Genomic DNA, 24534 nt, shown 5'->3' with positions numbered 1-24534 from the left:
TTTTGTCCCCAAGCCACCCAGAGTGGCTGGGGCAACCCAATCAGATGGGTGGGGTACAAATAAATGAAATCATTATTATCAAAATGATTAAGTGCCTTTGAAATGGGTGGCCATCACAACACTTTGTGGTAGCAAATTCCACAGTTTAACTACACACCGTTTGAAGAAGTATAGATAAATTTCCTACTGTTTGGCTTCATTGGTTCAGGAGAAAAACTATTCGCCTAATTTTATAAACCTCTATCATGCCCCGCACCCCATTATTTGCCCTTTTGCTAAACTAAACATTTTCCCATAAGCAGTGGAGGCTGGTCTGCTGGGGCTAGCAGGGCACTGCCTCACCAGCCTCAGTATGCCTTCCCCACCTGCCAGTCCAGGGGGTGGCCCTGGCTGCCAGCTGCCTCATCCTGTGTTGCCCTTGTACAACTCAGGAGGGAAGAGGATAGGGACAAAGCTAGAATTAAGTTGTAAGCCACCTTGAGCAGTGTTTTAACTATGGAAAGGCGGCGTACAAATAAAATGATGATAATGAGAATTAGTTGGCTCTTCCTGTCCCTGGGTAAGAGGGGTCAACTGTTAAACCACTCTGGGAATTGTACTTCTGTGAGGGGAAGTGGGGGGTCTTCAATGAACTCTCAGGACACTTAACAAACTACACTTCCCAGGATTCTTTGGGGGAAGCCACAACTGTTCGACGTAGTATGATACTGCTGTAAATGCATAGTGCGGGTGGGGCCTCAGATTGTAATCTATTCCATGCAGGGCCCTATCCTCTTGTACCCTGTGTAAAGCAGTTTGTACATTAATTGCCACTTGATTGGGCAATTAATTAATCAATCAAAGCACATTTTCATTTATGTTGAACTGGTATGCTAATTTTGTTATTTTCATCACTAAACTCAAGTGCTTACCGTTTCACAAAATATAGTTATGCACCAGCTGTCAGTGCAAGATCAGACTTTGCTCTCTGATCCACTTGATAACAGCTGCTGACTCATATTGCTTAGGAAGCTTTTTATTATTAGGTTCAGAGCTCTATTTGAAATCTAAATCAGTAGGGAGTTTCCGATTCCTCCAGCCCCCACAACACATGGCACTGTGCATGAATGAATGTTTACTTTGCAGTTAGCAAGAACAGAAAACCGTTTTAAGCAAAAGCAAGCTTAATTTATCTGTAAAAGACTCTGAAAATGCGAAATTACTCTGAATCCAGTTTTATACAAGAAAACAAAGTTGAATTAATACATGAAACATTTGGCTCATATTATAACTTCACTTGGTTTTAAAAATTTTCCTCCAGAATCTCTAGAGGAACTATTTTTATTATTAGAAACATTAATTATCAAAATAGATATGAGTCTTTTACCAATGACCATTTAAAATGTGTTTTATTCTGCATGTGCATATGAATATTGCAAAAGGAAACACAGAAATAAAATCACTGCAGCTTGCTTATCAACAAACAGGGCTAGGTTTGGGGTGTGAACTGCACAATGGCATTTGCTCTGATTTGGAGATCCATAGGTCTTCTGATTCTGGGACTTAGCGAGGACTAAGAAGAAGCAATTTTGAGGGTCAAAGTTTAGCTTTGGAGTAGTGACATTTTAAGATGGGCAGCGCCACTTCCTTACTCTAATCTTCACATATTTGGTGAGAAGAATGTGCTTCCTGATCAGATGTGATTTCCTGGCAGTCGTATATACGCCATGGCACTTCACATTTTAGAAATTAAACACTGGCCTTTCCCTTCAGAATCCTTTCACATGCAAAAGAGCACTCTCTATCCTGTCCTCCAAGCCTTCCTTCTGGGGTCTCCCCACTCCTCTTTCTTGGCCACTAATCCCAGCCAATTGTAAATTCCACTTGACAATTCTACTTTAGAAAACCTGTTCCCCACTCTTATTATCGACACATGTGCTGCTACTTAGCAAATGGTGGGAGAGGCTCGGGATGCTGAGGCATGCAGTCGCTGTCATTTTGGGAATGATTTACTATTATGGGAATTATTTACTAGCCTGGAAGGGAATTAGCAAGGTAATCCTAGGCACACAAACTCATTAGTAATTAGCACGGAGTTCAAGTGCATAAGGCTGCAATCAAAATTATTTGTGTGGTATGCAGTATGGATGCTCTGGCCCATATTGAGCAACTTATAGGACTTACGTTAAACTGCCCCACCATAAAGTGTGTGGATCTAAGCACCTCCACCCTCCTTCACTTCCACCTGCCAGCCTTCTCCAATCTTGTGCATGGGCATAGGCCATGCTGCATGAGGCTGATTGGAGTTGTGGTCCAACAGCATCTGAAGGGCACCACAATGAGAAAGCCTGCTATATACATTGATAAAACTTTATCCCCTGAGAACAGATAGCTAATTAACAGACTTAGCTAATGTCAGCCACTCAGTTATGTCCTTTTAATTAATCTGCTTCAACCATACTGTAAATGAAACCTAAGCCAAATCTATAACAGTAGCTAATAGCTAATACAGAACTGAGCCCCGCTATTATTTTGCTCTTTTTATTCTGTAAGAAACAGTGACTGGATGTAACAGCCATGAAGCACATTTTAAAATGAAACTTTAATTGAAGTTAATTAAATATTTCACTTCTAATTAGCAGCAACCCTTTAAGCATGTTTATTGAAGTAACCATATTTTCAAATTATTTCCTTTTTAAACTATGGCTGACTTAGGGAATTAATATAACCAATATTTTGTTCACAAGAACCATTTAATGCATTTTATCCAGAGAAAAGAGAGCAAAAACTTTTGGTATACATGAAAAAGAAATAATATTTAATTATGTAAATTGGAGTTGTAACATCTTAATACATTTGATTATTTAATATGACACACACCCCGGTGTACAGACCTTAACAAATATTAAGGAGTAGTCCAGCTAATCTAAAATGTGTTTTTGCCCTAACCCTAATGATGTCGGAGACATTTTCAAAAAGGAGCTCTCAGTTGTTTATCTGAGAGGAATTATTTAATACTATTGTGATGCAATGGGTGCAATGTTGCTCCTACAGAAATAAATTACACATTTTTACTACCGGTAGTTTTTATAGAGCAGGATTACCTGTCAGGGGCATTGGATACGAGAAACATCTATTTTACAGAAGCCCATACCTTTCTCTTACCACGTATGTACACACACACACACACACACACACACACACACACACACTCTGATATTCCTGCGACTAATAGGACATGCTCTCCTACAAATACTAAGTTATGTTCCTATTAACTTTTCTGTACCCTAAATTTCTCCCATTTTAACTCCTTCCCTTTCGTTTGCCTGGCAACCTGTCTGTTCTCCTTGGTTCTCCTGAGAAGTCCTCACAATCAAGAGCTGCCAGTAGTCACACATTTCATTATGCAGAGTAGCAGCATTTGAAATCGGCTTTGCTTATCTTCACACCCCTATGCGCGCTTCCATACACACTACTTGCCTCATAAATTGGATTGCCTCTCTGAGGGTTTCTGCAGCAGGAGTGACTGCTGCTCTCTGCTGCCGAGCTTATCCTTTTCTGAAAGTTTTAAAAAATGTTATTGGTGTGTTGCTGCTGAGAAAGAGTGGGATATTGACTAGCTCGCACTGGTAAAAGCAGTGTGCCTATAGGGATGTCCAAAATCAAATCTGCTCCCCACACTACCCTTAACATTAAAGTAACATTAAAGTAACATTGATAAATAATGTCATAAGATTACCATTTTGGGTAAACGCTGAGTTCTACCATAGCTTGGAAACCATAACAGGATTCTGATGAAAAGTCAGATTGCCGCTTTTATCAAATGGCCCTAAAGGTTAGACCAGATAGGTTAACTATCTGCATAATCTAGCCAAAATGAAAGCACATTTAAATCCAATTGACTTAAAGTGTCTTTCACTGAAAGATACGCGCCATAGCATCCGTGGGATTTACAAGTGTTTAACAATACTGGCTATCCTATCGCATGTCTTTTCTTTGGCCTTGTGAAGGTGCTGAGCTTAGTTCACCATCTCTGCTGGCACATTTGCTAGCAGTTCTGGCAGACAACCCAAAGATTAAAGAGGCATGAAAATCAAACTACCTTAATCCTTTGAAGTGGTCCCTCCAGAACCAGATTAAGGAACATAAGGCAAGCAGCATGTGGAAATCAGCGCTGTTGCTGCCAAATCTGTTGATCTGGTAGCTCTGAAAAAACATCAGACTCTACTCTTGAATATATTCTTGGGAATAAATTTATCAATTTTTGTATCATTTTGTATCATCATTTTTTGCAAAACCACGCAGTACAATGAATAAACCATGATTTAATGTATGCATGTTATTGTGGGGTTTGGTTTTATTATTATTATTATTTCATGAGATATTTAATCAGCCACATGTCACATTCCCAATTCATGTTGTAACAGCGTAAATGAATTACTAATATGGAACAGAAGGTTTAGGGTGTAAAATCCTAAATCCTTCAAAGACTTCCCTGGGTGATCATTTTTCTTCTGTGTATTGTCAAGATTAATTGGAATTCAAAGGGCACCTTCATAAGCATGAACACAAGACTTCACAAATTCACTATTCAGATTATTGTGGAAGTAGCTTGGTAAAAATGTCTAAGCAAATAGACTTTTTGCAGAATGCCTTTCAGTGAGCCTTTCTTTTTCAATCTATCTATTGAAGGCTGTTAAATGCTTCAATATCATTGTGGCACAAAGCCCACTGTGTTTTTAATGAAGTGTTTTATACACATATAAAAAGAAAAGTAATTGCTCTGCAAAGTGTATAGTATTCCCCCCACCCCACCCCAAGCCTATTATTAGTTGCACAGAACACTGGGTCTCAGCTCTAACATAGCGTCTCCACCCCCATCGTTCAGCCCGGACACTGAGATCCAGCGCCAAGGGCCTTCTGGCGGTTCCCTCATTGCGAGAAGTGAGGTTACAGGGAACCAGACAGAGGGCCTTCTCGGTAGTGGTGCCCGCCCTGTGGAACGCCCTCCCGTCAGATGTGAAGGAAATAAGCAGCAGCAGAAGAAGAGTTTGGATTTGATATCCCGCTTTATCACTACCCGAAGGAGTCTCAAAGCGGCTAACATTCTCCTTTCCCTTCGTCCCCCACAACAAACACTCTGTGGGGCTCTGTGGGGCTGAGAGACTTCAAAGAAGTGTGACTGGCCCAAGGTCACCCAGCAGCTGCATGCGGAGGAGCGGAGACACGAACCCAGTTCACCAGATTACGGGTCTATCGCTCTTAACCACTACACCACACTGGCTCTCCAGCAGCTATCCTATCTTTAAAAGACATCTGAAGGCAGTCCTGTTCAGGGAAGTTTTTAAAATTTAACGCTGTACTGTTTTTAACACTTGATTGGGAGCCGCCCAGAGTGGCTGGGGAAACTCAGCCAGATGGGTGGGGTATAAATAATAAATTATTATTATAACTATTATTGTTGTTGTTGCTGTTGGCTTGTTCTGGTATCTGCTTCACTCTACACTCATACAGCAGCAGTCAATGACCTAGTTCATATGACCACCTAACCCGTGGCTGGGACTCCTCTTCCCTTCAAAATTTAATCTGGTGGGGACACATACTGGAGGAAGATGGGCCAAGAACCACCCCACTGTCTCTGTCTCTGTCACTCCATCCCTCCATTTTCTCTCTCTCCCTCCCTCTCTCACACACATTCCTAGTTAATCAATCCTCCATTCACACACACACTCATTCTTTCATTCATCCATACACAAAAACTTCAATTCTCTCACACCCACCCCCCTCTAGCTGCCACTCTCCTCTAAAAAATAAAATAAAATCCACCTACATGCTAATTAGAGAGATATTCCAGATACTCTTCACCAACCTTGTCACCATGAACCTTGAGTTATACTTCCAATGCCTCACAATTTCCATGCAAATAGCTGTTAACATGAATATTACTTGTTCCTTATAAACATGTTTCCCAATTATCAATAAGGGAAATGCTACTACATAAATGTGCTGGCCCATTATTTTGGAAATTCTGACAAATTCCAGATTCCAAAACCATTGCACAGGACTATGCGCCCACCACATGTGAATGAAAGACCTGAGTTCACCACAGCCTCTCTAAAATAGTGGGAATACGGCATAATTAATATGATGTGAATTCATCCAGTCCAGTGCCACCAAAAGAACACTTTTTCTTCTATGTTTATTCAGAGGTTGTTTTTCCAAGCTGCTTCCAACTCTCGTGTAATTGCTTCCAAAGTTTCCAGTTGCAACAGTTTATAGATTGCAGAAGCTACAACTTTCTAGTCATTGTCAGGTTGAATACAAAAACTTTATTAATTTATTTTTCAATGCTAATATTATTTTTCCTGTCTAGCACGTACTATTTCTTAAGAAAATAACCAGTCTGCTAACCCTATTCTTTGTTATGGATCTCCCATCATACATTATTTTGCTTCCCAAAATTTAGATTGTGCTCACTCTGATCATTCTCTGTCTATCTCAGTTTAAACAAGAGGTTACATATTTTTTACAAATACATTCTGATATGTATATTAGGTCATAACTCTAAAAAACAGAATTATATTTACCATGCTCTGTAGCTTCTCTTCTCTTCCCTTTGTGTCATTCCAGCTAAGTCATCCACAAGCATAACCAATTTTCTTCCTTTCGATTTACTTTAATAACTAAATTAATTTTCTTCTTTTTGGTTAACTTCATCCTTCAGAAATGTTTTTAATATGGCAGCAAACATCCTTCATGAACCTATTCACCCATTATCATAATCTGCAGTTCTACCTTCCTGAACTGTATATACTACATTCTGCTGTCTTTTTCAGCTTTAGATATATAGGGTGGCATTCAACTAAATTTTACTCAGAGGAGACCTATCAAAATTAATGAACCTAACTGACTCATGTTAGTTTCAAAGGATCTATAAGTAAAATACTTTATTTTATTTGCCTTGCCTTATGCCTACCATCTTCTGCTTCCTTTGCTTTCCTAATACAGTGGTACCTCGGGTTAAGAACTTAATTCATTCTGGAGGTCTGTTCTTAACCTGAAACTGTTCTTAACCTGAAGCACCACTTTAGCTAATGGGGCCTCCTGCTGCTGCCGCGCAGCTGCCACGTGATTTCTGTTCTCATCCTGCAGCAAAGTTCTTAACCTGAGGTACTATTTCTGGGTTAGTGGAGTCTGTAACCTGAAGCGTTTGTAACCCGAGGTACCACTGTAATTAGATTTGTTGCAGCCCAATCCTATGCAATATTCAATAGGCCTTACACTTGGTTTCATAGGCTAGCATACCAAGATTAAACCATCATTTCTGAGTTTGAATGTAATGGGGAACTATGGTTTAAACAAGCAAATCCTAAATCTGGCATGCAAAACAAAGTGGCAGTTTATAAGGAGCACAATGGTCAGCCTTAATCACAATAAGCCATGATTTTGTTAAGCCAAGATTGTTACATCTGAACTGGCTTTGTATGGGGACACCAGGCTAAATCTGAGTTTATCTGAATAGCCTTTGAGCTAAACCGAGTCTTGAATTTTTATTCTGGGTTTGTTATCCCTTTCTGTATACTCACAAACTTTTGTATGGGTGTCAATTTTTTTTGTTTTCTGCTGCTTTCTCTTCATTTCTCCTGTTTTCATTTATACATTTTGTACTGGTTGATTAATTGTTGTGTTGCTGATTTTAATTATATGTTAGCCACCTTGAATTATTTTATAAGACGAGCCAGATATTAAAAAATCAAGCAGATCATAGGCATGTTTGCTCAGAAGCAAGTTCCACTGTGTTCAGTAAGGCACGTTTGCTAGCAAGCGTGCAAAAAATCGCAGCCTGAGTAGAGCAGAGAATGAGCTTCCTTCCTAGTATTTCCCCCTCCCCCCCTCAGCACTTGATGACCACACCTGTTATTTTGAACTGGTTGTCATTTTAAGTTACGTGTATGCTCAACTTCCGTTGAAGTTCAATGTGACCATGAAAGTTAGAGTATAGTTCTGAATCACACCTCTGTTGATCAAAACTGGTTTCTATTAGACTTTCCACTTTGTACTGCTGATGTTGCAATTCTTTGGAGAATTTTGAAAGAAACAATTATGATAAGTTAATGGCAGATTGTTTAGAAAATGAAATTTAATACAGTGGTACCTCGGGTTACATACGCTTCGGGTTACATACACTTCAGGTTACAGACTCCACTAACCCAGAAATAGTACATCGGGTTAAGAACTTTGCTTCAGGATGAGAACAGAAATTGTGCTCTGGCGGCGCGGCAGCAGCGGGAGGCCCCATTAGCTAAAGTGGTGCTTCAGGTTAAGAATAGTTTCAGGTTAAGAACGGACCTCCGGAACGAATTAAGTACGTAACCAGAGGTACCACTGTACTTCAAATTGGTTTATATTATAAAGAGTCTTCCTCTTTATAAAGATTGGGAGAGGAAAGGTATTTTGTTTTTGTTTTTTGCTGTCTTTTACACAACTGTGATGATGCTATATAGAATTGCTTTAAGAGAGATGGAATTCCAGCATAGCCACATTTTTATATGGCTATGCCCTTTCTGCGTTTTGTGGGTAATGAAAGAGGAAGTGTCATGTATGTAAACCCAGATTTCATTAGAGCAGAATTAATCCAAAAGCTAATATAGGACTCATTTGTGATGCTGATGCAGTAGAACTGTGGAGATAAGAAGGAATGTGCTTTAAAGTTTAGAAAGACTTTAGCAGACTTTTTCTGAGCAACTATGAAAAGGGAGCAACTTTTCAGTTCTCTGATCCTACATGTTAACCGTTGTCAGCAGCCACTGTGCCAGGATTATGGGACAGTTACACTCCCATGTACTCCCAACATCAAAGTATAAAAAATATGTTATCACTATTGAAAAAGAAATGATGTAGCAACACCAACCAATAGTACCATGGTGTCCCTGGCAATTCTGCTGGTGCCCAAACATCACGAAACAGTGGTACGTTGGTACTCAAACTGCTTGGCTCCCGAACAAATAGGCTCCCGAATGCCGCAAACCCGGAAGTAAGTGTTCTGGTTTGCGAACATTTTTCGGAAGCTGAACGTCCGACGGGGCAGGAAGCCGCACCTTGGTTTTTGAAAGGTTTCAGGCTTCAAATGGACTCTTGGAACAGATTAAATTCGAGAACCAAGGTACCACTGTATTGTGCCAGACTTCTCTAAGCCTCAACTATACACTGATAGGCACTAAACATGATGGAGTGGCATGATGGGTATCACCCTACCCAACCCAATCCCAATTCACACATAGTGCAGAAACATCTTGACAGAAAGAAGCTGACAACCCAAACAGACCCAGCAGCATAATAACAGGAAAGTGCTGTAGCCTGCAAACAATATTTTTGCTAGTGGAGAAGCAAGGATGAGGCAGGGAATGAACGGAATGTCATTCCAAGTACAACATACAGTTATATCTGTAGCCTAGTGCATGTGGAACCCAGATCTATGCAGAAAAAAGGTTTGAATTTTACTGAAGGACATATTATTATTATTATTATTATTATTATTATTATTATTATTATTATTTCACACATCTGACTGGGTTGCCCCACCCTCAGAAACCATGTTCAGAATGCTACATGTTTGTGTCTATTGGAGGGGAACAACCTTTTTGCAAGGGACAAGGGTGGGAGCCACATGCACAAGGAAGAAAGGATAGTAACAAATAAAGGATCAGCATGACCTGCCTGCTTGCCCAACGGGAAGGAGCAAGGTACTAAGAAACAGGAAATGTTGGTTTGGTAATATTCCCTGCCAAAGTAAAGCTTACCTTCCAAGTATCAAAGCAGCAACAATAAATGTGGATGGAAAGAGAGAAGTGGGACTTGAACCCCAAGACTATGACCATCATGGACAGGAGACCATGAAGGAGAGTTCATGACATGCCCTCTAAGCCATATGCATCAAGAACTCCAGCAGGTTTAGCAAAAAAAAGAGATCCCAGGTTTATACCTCAGGCTACATAAAGGCCTCAGAAGAGACATACACTGGAGACAGTGCAGAATGACCATTGATACCCAAGCAGAGGGAGTGGTACACCAATTAATGACCTCACCAAGCAACAGTCAGCCCTGAGAGGCTTCAAAGTGGTAAAACCTGGGATCTCTTTTTTTGCTAAACCTGCTGGAGTTCTTAATGCATATGGCTTAGAGGGTATGTCATGAATTCACCCATGAAGGAAAGTCTCCTGTCTATGATGGTCATAGTCTTGGGGTTCAAGTTTTGAGAATATAGAAGAAAAATCAAATAGACCTGGCTATTCCTAGTATGGGGGTTAACTGCAGTCCCTTCACATGTACAGATACATGTGTGTAGTAGACGTCCATGCAAGGGTCAATTCCAAGCTGCCCAGGATTCCTTGTCACTTGCACAAACCCTGCATAGATGCATCTGTATGTTTGTAGGCCCGTACTTAGGGTGAGCGGCTAGCAGCTGATAGCTGTTTAGGGCATCAGTGGTGGTCAGGAACAAGGCTAGCAATGTTGCCATGGAAGTCCTTCACACAGTGGGAGAACCTGTGATGGGATTTTCATGGGCAGTCCATTTATGAAAAGTCATGTGGGCAGGCAGTTGTACACCTTCATTTCAGAATCATTTCAAACCTTTTTGAGAACTGAGCCACCTTTACTATAGAAACCCAAGTTAGGCTTCAATTCGAACCCCTCACCTGTCTTGGAGATTCAATAGAACTTATTCTGAATGGACATGCTTAGGATTGTAGCCTAAAAGAAATAAGAAATAAGAAAAGGTATTGATTGTGAGCAGGAAAGTTTAGCTAGCACTCTTTAAAACTGTGTTTGCTTTGTTTACATACACAACTATGAGATACCACAAGGTTGGAAGATGCCAAGTTAGTTTCACGCCAATCTAGGTCAAGTCTTGTCTAAGCTGCTCTCGCTGCTGGGTTCCCCTTCCTTGTATTCCTCCTGCTTTTCTTCCTCCTCCACCTTCTCCTCCCTTCGCCTTTCCCTCAGTTGCCTTAAAAGCAAACACCCGCTCTTTCTCTCTCTCAGTTCTTACCCTCCTTCCCTTCCCGTCCCCCAGCCCCGCCACTTCCTTTCTCTCCCCAAACCTAAGAGCGCCTAAGAGTCTTCCTAAACACCGCTCCCCCTCCCCGCCCCAGATGGCTTGATCTCTCTCTCTCTCTGTGCATCTCACTTTTTCCTTTTTTTTTTTTAATTCACACACCCTAACCTGCTCTTCCTTCCCCTATCACAGCCGCCCTTCAGAGCAGGGTCATTGGCTGTTGCTAGAGGCTCCTCTCTCCGGATTGGCTAAGTCGCGCTGCTGCTGCTCGCTTCGCCAGTTTCCAGACTTGTTGTCTGGCTCTAAGGCTAAAAAGTCTGAAGGGGAAACTAGTGCAGCTGCGCGGTTGGGGCCGAAAGAGAGAGACCGAGACCGAGTGTGTGTGTGTGTGTGTGTGTGCGCGCGCGCGCTAGTCAGTCACGCTTGGCTGTCTGGGCGGCGCTGCAGTGTCTCCCCCTGGCCTGGGCGGCGGTGCTTAGTAGTAGTAGTAGTAGTAGTAATAATAATAGAACTGCCGCCCGCTCTCCGTCCCTCCCTCCCTCCCCGCGGCCGGCCTGCCTGCCGCCGCCCTTATCTCTGGGGAGCTTGAAGGAGACACCTCAGCGAGTCCCTGGCCGGCGCCCAGAGGAGCGAGCCTGCCAAGCGAGAGGGGCGGGAAGGAGGGAGAGGAAGGGGGAAGTGTGGAGAGGAGGAGCCGTGTATGTGTGTGTGTGAGGCGGGGAGGGCGAGGGAGGAAGGCGAGCGGAGCGAGGGAGGAAGGCAGGCAGGAAGGAAAAGCGAACGAATAGAAGATAAGAAGGCTGCGCAGTGGAAGAAGAGCAGGAGGAGGAAGAGGAAGAAGAAGGGGGCTTGTTGCGCTTCGCCTCCCCGCCTCCCCTCCCACCACATGCCCCTGGCGGTGGGTTGCGGCAGGCGCTACAGCATCCTGGGCCCGGCCTAGCGAGCGAGGGGACGCAGAGAAAGAAGGAGAAGCAGCCGAAGGGTGGAGGGGGGGGGGTCGGCGACGGAGGCGGGTCCGCAGCTCGGGAGCCTCTTTGGAAAGGAGAGCTGGGCCAGGCGCAGGCATTGCGGCCCCCGCGGTAGCCCCGTCGCCCCACACCACCGCCGCCGCCGCCACCTCAGTAAGGGGCGGGAAGTGAGTCTTCTTCTGCCGGGACTGGGCGGCGTTCGAGGCACCTGAAACCGCGCATTTGTCACGGCGGAAGAGGGCAGAAGCTGAGGCGACGACGCAGAGTCCTCCCCTCGCTCAACTGCGAAGAAAAGTGAAGAAGGAGGCCGGGGGAGGGAAGGGGGGAAATAACTCACCTCGGCCGGCCGGGCCGCAAGCTTGGCATTGCTAAATCTCCACGACACCCCCCCAACCCCGGAAAAGAAAAGGAAAAAAAAAAAACCCAACAACGTCGACGAAAGCTGTTGCATCCTCCACCCCCCCCCCCGTTTTTTTTTCTTTTCTGGACTGCTGAGAAAACTTGATTTGGATTTAAAGCATCCATTGGGTAGTGAAAGGAACCTGGTGCAAATGGAGATCTGCACGCCCCAATTGTGAGGTTGGTTTTCAAAAGAAATAATTTTGGAAGTGTGCGTGTGCGGGAACATTAGGAAGGAAACCCTTTTTATGTGTCGGAGAAAGGGGACGCGATTGTACTTCATTTTGAGATGGTCTGCCTCCTGTTCTTACTTTCGTTAGCTTTTTAAATGTCTTTCTGGATTTTGAAGCTGGTTTCCAGTCTCTCTCTCTCTCTCTCTCTCTCTCTCTCTCTCTCTCTGTGTGTGTGTGTGTGTGTGTGTGTGTGAGAGAGAGAGAGAGAGAGAGAGAGAGAGAGAGAGAGAGAGAGAAAGTCTAATCGTTACCGGTACTTTGAAATTTTGTTGCAGAGGAGAAATGTAGGAGAGCTGATTTTGTGTGTGTAAAGCTTCTCAGACAGAAGTTTCTTTGTTCCATAGTAGAAGGTATTGAAGTGAAACTGCCTGATTATGCATTCGTGATCTTAAAACATGTCATCTGTAGAAGCGACTTGCTGGACCGATAACTTTCTTTCTCTGCAAGCATTCCGTCTGCATAAAGGGCAAATATTCTTTTTCCCTTGTACCATTAAAGTTTGAAGACTTTTTCTTTTCTTAGAGGCCGATGTTTTTCTTTTAGAAGGCATTCCTTAGCTGTCGAGCAAGGACACGGTTCAGACAGGCCTGATGTCTTGTGAGACTTAACAAGTGTTTCTTCTTTCATAACCTGTGTAGTTCAAAAACGTTTGAGTAGTAGAGATATTTGTCATATTGTCATAAAACAGCTTCAGCACCTTTAGTCAATGGCTATCTCCTGAGGGAGTTTAAACTTTGTTTGCAAAAGTCTACTTGCATGTGTGGTTTATGGACAAATTTATTTCCCCCTAATAGTGGAATTCAATGGTTTCATTTGATTTATTTTTCTTAACAATGTAGTTTGGTCTTGGTGTATTGGGACTGTATGGAAATAGTGAGGTTTCTGAAAAATTGTTAAGATTAAGCAATTCTCATGATAAGGAAAGCAAAATGTGTTGTATCACCTGTTGAATTATATAATTTTGATGACTTCACAAGCAACTTGCCATTTGTTTTTGTACAAATCTGCTTTGAACATGTTTTCTAAATTGTGCATTAGCCAGATGACTATAACTGAGGCATTATTTTTGTACTGTGGATGGTTTAAATCAACGTCCATGCTATGTTTTGCTGGTCTGTCTTGATGGGAGTAAAGGCAAATTTCTCTTGGCGTCAATCATCAAGATTAGGAAACTTTCAAACTATACACATGATCTTTAAAGACACCAGTAAAGGTTACTCTTGGCCATTTCAAAGGATTGGACAGAAAGATGGCAGTGAACTTCAACTTCCTTATATGGCTTATGTGTGGCAGAAAAGCCTAAACAGAGTAATCATTTTACAGTGAATTAGCACTTCCAAAGCAGTGTTACATTCCCCACAAAACATATTCTAAAGAGGGATAGAAGGTATCATTGCATGATACATATAACTATAAGATATTGTATATCTATCATGTAGCCATAGAGCATAAACTATTGTATTTTGAACTATTTATTGTTCTTGATATTGGTTGGACTTAAAATCCTGTACAGTGCAGTCCTGTAAATGTCTACACAGAAGTAGACTTACTCTTAGGTAAAGGTGTATAATATTTCAGCTTTAGATTAGTTTAGTCACCATATTGGATTAGGCCCTATTTAAATAGCACACTTCTGCTTAGGCTAGTGATGTGTCATAAATTACATTAATTTTAGTAATACAATTTGAAAAGATTTGTTGGAATTATTGCTCTTGGCAAGTCAAGCTTATATGATAGTATATTATCTGACAGGCCTTTGAATTTTCACCTTTATCTGATTGGTTCAAAGCCTGTTTAGTGGTGTGTGTGTATTACATTTCATTAGTGATGTGGAAACTTCTCCTAATTTGACTTTTTTCAGTGAGCTATGTTTATATATGTTCTGTATATCTATACTGTATGAAAGTTTTCTTTTTTAGTGTTCTTACAATTATGTGCTAATTTTTATATTATCTAAAATTAATAAATAATAGCAAGTAAGATTTACCTCCTTTGGTAATTCAGATGAATGCCTGTCTGTACTCTTCAGTAAGTCATTGGGAGACAAAAGAAAAACAGTAAATTTATATAGTTCTGCATGCCAGCAAAGTGTAGCTGAATAGGCAATTAAAGCAGGTTAAGTCAAAGCAGTAATCAGATGGCAATATTTGCATGTAGTGAATCTTTAATAGGCGCAATGAAGTATTTAGTCATTAACAGAAGACTTATTTGAAAAAGTGAACAAACCGCTAATCAATTTATTAAAATACATTTTTGTATAGGTATCTGCTCTCAAATTTAAAATGTGTACTTTAGTTCAGTTTTAATCTAGCTAGTGGCTATTTTTCACAATTGCACACTTTATTTTTTTTAAAAAAACTGTACACTACTTTATTGTCAGTGTCCAAGTGATTTACATAGAACATAATGTATAAAGTTATCAGTAAAAGTCAGAAGATAGAAACATGCTGCCATATATATATATATATATATATATATATGGAGAGAGAGAGGGGTGTGTGTACATTACACACACACACACACACACACACACACACACCTTACATATCTAGGCAGGCTTGCCTAAACAGCTTTTTTTGAAGCAGGCATTGAAAACAACACAGTGAAGGTCAGTGGGCAGTGAGTTCCAGAACGTAGGTGCTGCCACGCTGAGAGATTAATTATTTACAAGTGTGGAATAGATATTGTGTAGCACTTTCCAAAGTGCTCGTTCCAGAGTTTGCAGTGTTGCAGTATTGAGTGGGCATATAAGGGGTAACGTTGCCTTTAGTACACATAGAGTACACATTAATGTCTACCTAAGCTGATCCATGTGTGGAATCAGACTTCCATGCACACATTGAATCGTGGAATTATAGAGTTGGAAGGGACCACAAGGGTCATCTAGCCCACCCCCTGCAATGCAGGAATCTTTCACCCGACGTGGGACTTGAACCCACAAAGCTGAGATTAAGAGTTTTTTGCTCTACCGACTAAGCTCTCTATGATGATCACCTGTTAGAATAGAAAATGTGAATGAATAGATTCTACATACAAAGTTTGAGGCTACATCTAGTTTCTGCCTACAAGTTGCAGCCTTATCAGATCAACACTGACCTAGTGTAACCTCCTTAGAGCTGACAGTGTCAACTTTCCTGATTGACAAATGGGTGCTCACAACTGGATTTGTACAAAACTGGATTGGGGTCTGTGTATGCTAAGGTTAGGGACCTTCTGTGGCCTGTGGCCATAATGAAGTTCTTCTGTTGAAGACTTGGCTTCATAACTTTCGGGTTTCATCTGCATGTGAGATATTGAAGCAAACTGACCTGTTAGCATTTGTTACACAGTTAAGAAAGCATTTGCTTAAATTTTTGGACCCACAAAGAATATATTTATGGTTACTGACATACCTACAATATGTGTTCCCCAGCCAATTTAAATATAAATATATTGAGTATCCTGCTATGTATGTTGTAATTATGTATGGAATGGTGACCTCTGCAAACAACAGGGCATACTCAATACTCTGGGGTTGTTGAATAGCCTACTAAAAGAGAAAATCCCTGTCCCTGAATTTCCCAAATGCCAAAACCTTTTCAGGATGGCTTTTAGATAATAGTGATGGTATGCTGCTGTTAAAAAAAATACTGGTCTTTGTGGTTTCTTTCTTTCTTTCTTTTGGTTGGTTTCTAAGGGTATTTCTTTTGAACTTTGTGAGCTACCCTGTACACAGGAGATGTAGAGCTAGATAAAAACAACAACAACCCAAAAAACTAATTTCTACCTTTTTAAAAAGCTACTTCTATTCATTTACTGAATATTTAAACTTGATCCTCAGGGCAATTTACAGTATTAAGAGCAAAAGCAAGTCTCTACTTATCTTTAGTTACCAAATTCAGGAATGTACAAAGCTTGGCCATTGACTTAGGTCTTAGGCATTAAGTTTGAGAAGATGATTGTGAGCTGCTAAAGTAAGGCCACTTCTTCTGTTCATTTTGGGTAGAAGGGATAGTATTAATAACCTGCCCCCAGTCCACTGTTAACATGGGAGGAAGACATTATGTAGGATCCAGCCCATTCAATTTTTTCTTAGTTAAAAATAGCACCCCAGCTTGTGCCTGAAGGGCCCATGAAACCATTGCTCACTCTGGTGTAACGTTTTCCTGGTAATTCACGCCAGTTGAGACAAGCCCTTCTGTTCTGCTTCAGCTGCATCCTTTGAAGGAAAGGTGTATATAGGTTGCGTTATAATAGCAAAGTTCTAAGGTTACAAAAGTATGATTATTGACAAAGCAAAATTTGGGGGGAATATTATACCCTTACCATGTAGAAATTGGTGGAAAGTATTCCCAGCCAGTGCTGGGATCTGTAGAATAATATGCATTGATAACCCAGAATTACATCTAGTTCACTTGCATGTTAAGCTAGGTTTAGTAAATTGACTGGACCTGCCATCCAAGTACTTTGTTTTGTCTAGGTACAGCTTGTCATGTATGCTTCATGTATTTGCTGCACAAAATACCGCTGTAACATAATGATCAAGTAAAGTGTGGCTAGTCTCTATATATTACAATCTTTAGCTGAATAAAATTCTACAAGTACAGCCTTGTAAATTTGTGCCATTAAATGTCTCTTAAGTAGTGCACTCCCAAGTTTGAGTCTATTCTTTTATGGACTCTTTCTTAATTTGCTTTGGAATTAGCCTACGACCCAGGACCAAAATTCTTACTAGATTTGATTAATAATGTTGCATATGATTTTTTGCAAGGTCTATACCCCAAGAGATGGTAGGTCCACAGCAATTGGATAGTTCTGTGTATAATCATAATTTATGTGGATCTTGGCCAAATGCAACCCTGCCATGTTAAGCCAGCACCATCAGTTATGAAATACAAGACCTAGAGTGCTTTGTGTGGTCAGCCACATCTCCACCTAGAGTGTCCCATGCTAATAATGCCCAATGTGTTTAGATATTAACTGTGTACATCTCTCACCTGGCTTCGGGTCACCTAAGTTATATACTCTTACCTCCAGGAAAGTGGCCTCTACAGAATGCCATGGCATTGCACCTGACCCAACAGCTTTAGTTGCAGCACACTGTCAAGTGTACTGTTCTCATGCAGATATTACTGAAGAAGAATTGGATGATTTTTGTCCTACTGAATTTGAAGATGAACCTGTAAGGTCAGATATGTTAAGGAGGAAGTAACTATATGTATCTTTTCTCAACTGAAATGTGGTTTATTGTGAAATTGCCAAAAATGTTCATATGTGTTCACATGGGATGTTGATTGCACAAGTATATCAACACATACATGGGGCATTCCATTACTGTCTGAATTAATGCTTGACCTGCAGGACAATGTCCAAGAATGTTTCCACTTCATGAGGAAATCCAGCTGCAGGAAATGCTCATGATTATTATTTACACAAAGAATAAAACATGCCTTTAACCAGGGCTGGAGAACCTGGAGGATTGCTAGATATTTCTGGATCTTTCTTTAGACCAGCTAGCATGGTCAGTGGTCTGGAATGATGAGAGTTGTAGCCAACAAATGGTGGGCCACAGGTTCCCTGCTTCTGCTTTTGAAACTCTTGTTGAATTTAAGTTGTCATCCCCTGCTGAAGTCAAACATGCATATCTCTTTGTCCTTTGACAATTACCTCCAGAGCCCTGAAAAAATATTAACAGGCATGTAACATACAGAAATCTTGACAAAATAAAATGAATGGGGTGATAGTTAAAATTCTGATAGATTGCAGCATGTGGCTGTTCTCTAACTTTTGAGATATAGTCTTTTCTAGAAATATTTACCATTTTCATAACAAATGGTAAGAATTCACCCTTTTTGGTGTGTGTTGCTCAATGACTTTCACCAGCTTATATGAGATGCAGGATTTGCATGAAGAGTTTAGCATCAAATGCAGATGATTTTGACTTTGCTTAAAACAAAGATGAATAATGGTATGTGCATAAACATTTGCTGTTTACCTGTATGGTAATAAATGTTGCAAATGGAAGTGAGGGTAACGTAAAGCAATTATTATTTGTTATACTGGACAGCGATGCATAATGTTCCTTAAGAGGTCTGATTATAATTGTATGCAAACCAAGTGCTGAATTGCAGGTTATTCAAACAAATAAAATCAATGGGTAACTAGGTCTTTAAAGATGTAGGGACCCTGAGTTGTGTGGCCATACACTATGTACTGCCATAGTGTTGGAATGGCAAATTATTTCTTCTGCTGTAGAAAGAGTGCAGTGACAAGACTCTAATTCCAGATTATGCAGAGGGAGAGGAAGGGCAACATAATGGACCATAAGTGACCTGTTTCTGTTGTGGTAAGTGGAATGAAGTGAATCTTGGCTTTAATTTTATATATTTTGTTAGCTGTCATGCTTAGAGAGATCTAAGAAGGAAGTCAACATAAAATATTCTCTTGTGGATGATAGTTTCAAAAGTTAAGTCCATTTAATAATTTTAAGTGCCTGAACAGGTGATGTATATTTGATATTGGATGTCAGGGTAAATGGAGCTGGTAAGATGGAATTTCTCAACCTTCAGTGGCCTCCATATTAATCAAGATTATATTACATACAAATTAGCTGTAGTGCTCTGGTTTTACTATAGGCTCTTAGTGTGGTTAAACAAGTGCTGTTCCTTACTCATGCTGTAGAAAGTTGGAAGAGGTAATGATCACATATTAAAAACGTTTCACTGAAGTAGACTGAAAATATATTCTGAATTTTTAAAAGGCAAATCAAAGGATAGTTTAAGAAACATTCACAGTGTATGGTTTTTTAGATTTAATATTTCATGCTGCTGAAAAATCCATTTTTGTGACAGCACTGACCAGGATACTTGGGACAGAGGCTATAGTGTTGCCAGCTAAGGAGATGGACCAGGTTCTTGGTTATGAGCCTAATGTTTGTGATTAAGAGACCACTGTACCCAAGCCTGGCAGGCAGGAGCCCACTGAACCAAATTCCACAACATCAGAGCCTGTAAAAGCAGAGCCAGGAGCCTCATTGGTCCATGGGGCTTGAAGAATCCATACCTAATGCCATAAGCAGCACACCAGGCAAGTGGGCCGTGCAGTGCATGATAATTGCCTATCTTTGAGTAGGAGGGTTGGCCTTTTAGGGGACACTTCAATTTTCCAAAAGCATATAGGAGAAGCTGACCTGAAGGCAGAGGTCAAAAAGGTATCTGCCCATTTCTAACCCTTTTTGGAGCAAGTTGTTCATTAGAAGCCATCCTTGGTGCTGTGACAGTTAACCTGCCTTACTACCCTGCTCCATGGGTTCCTCTTTGAGCAAGGCAGTTTAGCATATTTTTGTCAAATGATTTGTGTAACTAATTGATAGGTAAGATTTAACATTATGCATTTCTGCTGTTAAAATGGGCATTCAAAATTGTGGGATAGAGCCAATGTTAGTCATACTTTGAAAAGAGCCATTGAAGTTCATGTGTTTGACAAACTTAAGGTACAGTTAACGAAACACTGTATCTTTTCCTTTCAGGTAGTATAATTTTTGTTCTTTTAGCATTTCATTTCCTCCACTCATTCTCCCTCTACCCCTTCCCTCCAATAAATCTGTATGTATATTCTTGCCAGTTTAGGATAATGCTTCATACATCTCATCAAATGAACTGTGCTCACAAAAGCTTATGCCATTATAAATTCATTAAAAGTTGAAGGTGCCAGACGCTTGTAACTAGAATGCAAACTTAACATGGCACTCTTTCTGGCGATCCATTAGTTATATTTTTCTATAGTTATAAAAATAATTTGTCACTGCTGTATATGACTAGTTCTCCGAGGCTTGGAAATAGGTTTCCATCCCTGAATTTGTGTCTACCTCTATCCCCAAATGGAGAATAGCTAGTGTTTCATATAACAGAATCCTCATGCAACTATAGAAAAATTCAGAAAGAATTTTCCTTTTACACACTGTTAATTAAAATTGCCCCTTAGGAGTAAGTGTCAGATTAAGAAGCAAGTGTCCACTAAAGGCCATGCTAGATAACCTGATCTCCATAAAGAAACAAGCACCTGTATGTTGAGCAACTACTTTTCTTATATACATACAGCTTGCCTTAACCTTTTGTGAGGGCAATGCAAAACTGTAGCCAAATAATCTGTTCTGCATACGCAAAGTGATTTGCAGAGCCAATGGTTTTCCCTTGTCCCCTTGTTGTCAACAATTTTTTAAACGAGATCTGTGAAAAGAATTTATAGTCTACTAATATTGGCTCTGCCCACTGTTATGTTCATATAGGAGCTGAGGGCCAAGCATGATAAAACAATGGCCAACTTGTGTCTCAGGATAAGATCAATCTGAATCCATACAAAGGGATGGAGCGAAATTTTAAAGTACAGCATAAGCTAGCTGGCAGGCTGGTTAAATCTTGCCCTCATCTGTACTCCCCCCCCCCCTTACAATACTTTTCTACTTGAACATAGTAGATAGCACTTCTATTGAATAATGTTGTGGACATGCAGGGGATCTCTTACCTTGTGGTGTAGATAATTCACATTCAGCAGTAATTTTTATACTGACAACCACAGATGAGCTTTCAGTTCTCTAGTCTCAATAGTCAGGTATTCCATATAGCTTCCTGATCAACTTCCCTTGGCCATGATGGGTTGCCTCCCTTCTGACTAGCCTAGATTAATTCTTAAATCAGCATCAACCTGTTAAGATCAGGCATAGGCTGCAGGATTCTTATAGCTACTTTCCTTGCCACATTGTAACACATAATGCAGCTTGCTACAGTAACCATCTGAATTCTGTGCTGTTTCCTCACCTATGTTGCATGTTTCTAGGAGCATTGGTTATAACAAACCCTTTAAATGCTATGAAAGATATGCTATAACAAACCCTTTAAATGCTATGAAAGATATGCTATAACAAACCCTTTAAATGCTATGAAAGTCAACACATGTGACTTAACATTTGGCTTAACATTATGTCTCACCCTGAGCTCATGGTTTGTTTGCCCAAAACGAAAATCACAAACTATAACCTTTGTTACAGCTCATGAATTGTTTGGAGAAAAGCAAAGTATAAGCCCAGGCCTGGAGATAACACTAAGTTCTTGGCATAGTTCTTGGCAGTGTGGAGGCAGTAGGAGCCAAAGAGGAGGTGAAGCAGGTGCAGTTTTCGCTCTTTGCACCACTACACTGTGCATTTGCCTTTTAATCGTAGTTCAGCATAACTGTATGGTTTAAAGTGGCATGCGAACTAAGCCATGTAGTTGCTTAGAGGGATGTTTTTCCTTTTTTAAAAAACAACAACAAAACCCACACACAACAGAACTTCCAAATAAGATGTTTGGGTATTATAATTGAAATAAGTTGGTGGTGCTGATTTGCAATAGTCGTTAGGATTGCTTATTAATTTTTCAAATCTTTTTCAAGACTTTATTTTAAAAGAAAGTTTAACTTTAGTATCTGTTTGTGAGGGATTTCGCTGGGACCATACAGTCCATGGTGGAATTCATATAGTTTTGAGTACCTGACTCCATTCTTGTAGGCAGGTATATACCTCAGTTTAAGAACAGAGCCTGAAATTGTACTGCTAACTTATCTGAGGGTTTGCTGTAGAATTAAGCTTCATCTAGTCTTAAAGAGGAAGGGATTTATGGATGTGTGAAAGAGACGTTACAGGAGGTGGGAGGAGAGGGAGTTATCGCAAATAAGAAGTGGCAGGAGAAGACATGGTATGTGCTCAGCAAATGCTTCAGTTCTTGAGCTGTCAAAGCAAGAAATATCAGCCAATTTGACTAATATCCTCAGGTAGGGTATAATAAAACTTAATTAGCATAGAGGAACAAGCCCATGGCAGGATTTGTGCATTAGACATGCCAGTTTTAATATTAAGTGAGGCATGTTTGCCAGCCTGTATGTGGAAGCAAGGATTACATAAATACTATGGCAAGTTAAAAACATCATGTTCTCTGAAAGCTGCAAGTGTAATAGTTTCTGTTGATGATTTTCACCTTATCTTCAATGCTGACATACACATTTAAATAGCCAGCTAGTGAACAGAAATGCATAGTAACATATCCATCACACTAAATTAGTTTGATCTTTTCCCCCTGTGAATTCAGTTCATGTGAAACAAAGGGGAGTAACTCATTTGGAATAAGAAAATTTCTTGGCAGCTTAAAAGTTGGGTAGAACAAAGGTGAAATGAAGCCTCCCTAAAATTCTTTAAAATTGTGATTCATTCTTATAAGGGCAAGTTGCTGTGAAGCATGTTGCATTGCTGACTAAAGTGCACTTCCAGTCACATGACGCTAACTGTCCTAGGTGTAGAAAACTAGCCAGAATTAAAAATGGAATGGTTTACTGTCACTACTTTACCTTGCCTAACAAAAACAAAACAGATGTTTTTAATTTTTGTGGACAGGAGATATGCTTAGCTCAGAAGAGACCTTTTGAGTTTTCTCCCTATTTGGGGTTACAGATTTAGAGAACATTCCAAATGAGAGAGTTGTGTTGGTCTATTGCAACCAAGACAGAGGGCCTTGAGGTAGCTTTAAAGATAGCATATCTACTGTGATATAAGCTTTTCTGGAGTAGGGCCTACTTCATCAGATACATGAATGGTTGTTCTCATTTGGCAGAGGTTAAATATGTGTATCTAGGGATGCAGGTGGTGCTGTGGTCTAAACCAGAGAGCCTAGGGCTTGCCAATCAGAAGGTTGGCGGTTCGAATCCCCGCAACGGGGTGAGCTCTCGTTGTTTGGTCCCAGCTCCTGCCCACCTAGCAGTTCGAAAGCACATCAGATGCAAGTAGATAAATAGGTACCACTCCGGCGGGAAGGTAAACGGCATTTCCATGCGCTGCTCTGGTTCACCAGAAGCGGCTTAGTCCTGCTGGCCACATGACCCGGAAGCTGTCTGCAGACAAACGCTGGCTCCCTTGGCCAGTAAAGCGAGATGAGTGTCGCAACCCCAGAGTTGTCCGCAACTGGACCTAATGGTCAGGGGTACCTATACTTTTACCTTTAAATATGTGTATATGCAGACACACAGAGACATATTGTAAACAGTGGGACCCAAAAGCCAAAAGGCTAAAGTCTGAATGACCACATTTGGATTTTACACTAAATCATTTGAGATGAATAAGCTGAAGTGAGCCTTGGGCTTGCACACTCCTCCTCTAATCTTCTGGCATGGCTACAAGGAAGAGTTCACAACTTTTGCTTCCATATTTGCTTAAATGCTGAAACAACAAACCATTTTTTTTAAAAAAAACATTTTTGCTTAAATGGCAACTAAAAATGGAAGCAAAGCCTTCCAAACTTGACCAGATGAGCCTGAAGCTCAGTTAGGCTTGTTTATGTAATGTCTCAACAGGTCCAGTATTTGGGGGAGAAGGGTAAAACCTTCAAATGAACTTTTTTACATGGGGAAGCATTCAGTAATTAGGTTCCCCAAAAGTACTCTGAAGTGAAACAATCAACAAATGTCCCTAGCATATGACTCTGCAGAATATATAACATAGCTGCTAGTAGTTGAACTGTAAGATACGGTAAATTGGAAGGCTGCAGTTAAATTCCCCTTTAGTCAAGGAAACTCTCTTTCATATCCAGTGAACTGAGGATAAGCCACAGTGATGTACTTATTGTCAAATCTAGGCTTGCCATATTTCAAACAGTGAAAATCTGGACGGAAAGTTTTTGAGCAGTATTTCAGAAATGTCCAGGAAAATCTGGACGTATAGCAACCCTTTTTGTTGCTCCTTTGCTTCTACAAAGGGTTACACACGCTTCAGGTTACATACGCTTCAGGTTACAGACTCCGCTAACCCAGAAATAGTGTTTCAGGTTAAGAACTTTGCTTCAGGATGAGAACAGAAATCGTGCTCCGGCGGCGCAGCAGCAGCAGCAGGAGGCCCCAT

At 40.7% G+C, this 24534-nt stretch overlaps 1 protein-coding gene and 1 long non-coding RNA gene across 5 annotated transcripts in view; one reads left to right on the top strand and one right to left on the bottom strand.

The window, feature by feature from the left end:
* Positions 1 to 11296, bottom strand: part of LOC114606503 (uncharacterized) — a 39393-nt gene extending 28097 nt beyond the window's left edge. The window contains exons 1-2 of the long non-coding RNA XR_003708890.2: positions 10824 to 11296; positions 10677 to 10731 (exon numbers count right to left, since the gene is read on the bottom strand). This is a non-coding gene — a long non-coding RNA (uncharacterized LOC114606503). The remainder of the gene's footprint in view (positions 1 to 10676; positions 10732 to 10823) is intronic.
* A 503-nt stretch (positions 11297 to 11799) lies between these two features.
* The window catches only part of ERBIN (erbb2 interacting protein), a 96547-nt gene continuing 83812 nt past the window's right edge, over positions 11800 to 24534 (top strand). For 2 of the 4 annotated variants that reach the window (XM_028748835.2, XM_028748834.2), the window contains exon 1: positions 11803 to 12582. The gene's annotated coding sequence lies outside the window, so the exon portion shown is untranslated. Of the gene's footprint in view, positions 12583 to 24534 lie in introns of all 4 variants that reach the window. The other 2 variants (XM_077936330.1, XM_077936329.1) reach the window with 2 other exon arrangements.

Source organism: Podarcis muralis, chromosome 11 (assembly GCF_964188315.1).
Source record: "Podarcis muralis chromosome 11, rPodMur119.hap1.1, whole genome shotgun sequence".
Taxonomy (NCBI): domain Eukaryota; kingdom Metazoa; phylum Chordata; class Lepidosauria; order Squamata; family Lacertidae; genus Podarcis; species Podarcis muralis.
The sequence above is the reverse complement of the archived record's forward strand: the minus strand, read 5'-3'. Positions and strand labels throughout refer to the sequence as shown.